The sequence below is a fragment of the Telopea speciosissima genome, chromosome 9, assembly GCF_018873765.1.
Source record: "Telopea speciosissima isolate NSW1024214 ecotype Mountain lineage chromosome 9, Tspe_v1, whole genome shotgun sequence".
Classification (NCBI taxonomy): domain Eukaryota; kingdom Viridiplantae; phylum Streptophyta; class Magnoliopsida; order Proteales; family Proteaceae; genus Telopea; species Telopea speciosissima.
In genome coordinates, this window is record NC_057924.1 from 5,697,412 (window position 1) to 5,699,442 (window position 2,031).

Below are 2,031 nucleotides of genomic sequence, written 5' to 3' on the forward strand. Positions count from 1 at the left end.
TTAGCTCAAGAGCATTTGTGTCTGGCCCAAGCCTGGCCTAGCCCGACATTGGGTTGGGTCCTAACCCAGCCCAGTTGGCTCATCCAAACCTGGCCCAACCCAAATGGGCTAGACCATGCCAACCCACTATGTGGAAATGTTGAGGCAGGGAAGAGATTTCTTTCCTAACAAAAGGAGAAAGATCCATAAGATGGTGCTGTTGTTTGAAAACTTTTCCATCCAATTGTACTCTTAACTCTGTATGAATATAGTTTCTGACTCAATATATCTCTCTACTGGAACAAGCATTTATTCTAATTCAAAATGTCTAACGATTCTTCAAAATGTAAAGCCTAACGATTCTTTATATATCTCTACGGATTGCGAAAACATATTTTAGTTGCGAAATAACGCTTGGCATCGGCCCAAAACGGACACAGACACGGATCGCTCTCGCTAGTTAAGAAATTGACAACCAATGAACCCCGATGTGCCTTCAACCGATCCGTTCCAAAACAAGTTACCCTGCAATGCCACATCGTCACCGTGACCAAATTAGGGCAACCACGAATAAGCGCTTCCAGCCCAAGATCGGTGACAGGGCAGAACATGATACAGAGATTCTTCAATGCGATGCAATTAGCAGCAATGCACGAAATCACAGCATCACCAATCTTGTGACTCCTACACAGTGCTAAGCGCTCCAGATTCTGGAAATTGGCAGCGAGCAGATCCAATTTTAAAGAAGTAGGATTGGCACCAAAGATAATCAATTCCTCAAGGTTAGGGCACCGTTTGGTAATGACAGTAATCCCCTCCTTACCTATCTCTTTATCGATAGTCCTTGACCAATTATAGAGGTGGAGTTCCCTCAATTGCTTGCGGTGATCAGCGATGGACACAAGCCCTGCATTCGTGCAATTGGGAGTCTCAGCAAGGTGCAAGATCTCCAAATCCAAGCAATTAGAGATAGAAAAGAGGGCGGCATCGCTTATTGGGATTGTCTCCAGATGTATCTCAACCAGACCGATGAGTTGTTGTTCTACTACTATGGCGGTTTCAAAGATCTTATCTCAATCCCCAGAGCAGAAGGCGATCTTCAAGGTTCTGAGATTCTTGGAGCCCAAAATCAACGGTTCGAAATTACCGTTATAGGGCTGCTTGATGCAGATGGTCTTAAGAGAGCAAGCAGCCACACCTGGTCCGATAGGAGTAGAACTAGTGTCAGCAAGGCCGCGAGGATACTCGACGGAGAGCACTTCGAGGGAGGAACAGTGATCGAGGATAGCATTGATGCCCTTGGCACCAAAGTTTCAGAAATCAATACAATGGAATTCCTTTAAAGTACCCTTGGAGTTGAGGGCGAAAGTAGCAATGCCTACATCGGTCAACTGTTGGCAACAATGGAGCTTGAGGCAAGTGAGGTTAGGACAGTGGAGAGAGATGAGGACAAGAGCTTCGTCACGGATGGGGATGTATTTGAATCTGCCGTGGGGATCGGATTTGAGGGCAAGTGTGGTGACGGCATTGAAGCGCGTGAAGAGAGAAGGGATGATAGGGAGGAAATTGGATTTGGGTTCAAGGGAGAGGCGATGACGGAATTTACCCTCGACCCGGAGCCAATTGCGACAGACAAGAGAGCAGTTTTCAAGGTCGAGGAAGCCCAGGAAGTTGAATATGTACGCCAGGCACTCGTCGGGAAGGTGGGACGACAAGTGCAGACGAGAGCGGGTCGTCATTGTGTTCTTCTTCTTCTCCTCCATGTTAATTTCCTCTGTTTTCTTCGATATCTGCTGCCTCATTTATTAGGGTTTCCTCCAAAAAATATTAAGTTTCTATCGTTAAGAATTACAAACAGATTTATGGATAAAAATCCTCTCCAATTCTTTAATCTGGCAATACCACCTTCATTGTGTGACACATGGCACATAAAGATCGTATGATAAACTGATGAGATTCTAAACCCGAAACGCAGAAAAGGTATACACTTTACCACCTCGACTTTCCCTCTTCCTCTCTCTCGATTCATCTCCTTCCCTCCTTCCCACCATT

At 45.6% G+C, this 2,031-nt stretch overlaps 1 pseudogene; it reads right to left on the reverse strand.

The window, feature by feature from the left end:
* Positions 1–353: 353 nt before the first annotated feature.
* LOC122640293 lies at positions 354–1,781 on the reverse strand (annotated as a pseudogene).
* Between the last annotated feature and the right edge of the window lie 250 nt (positions 1,782–2,031).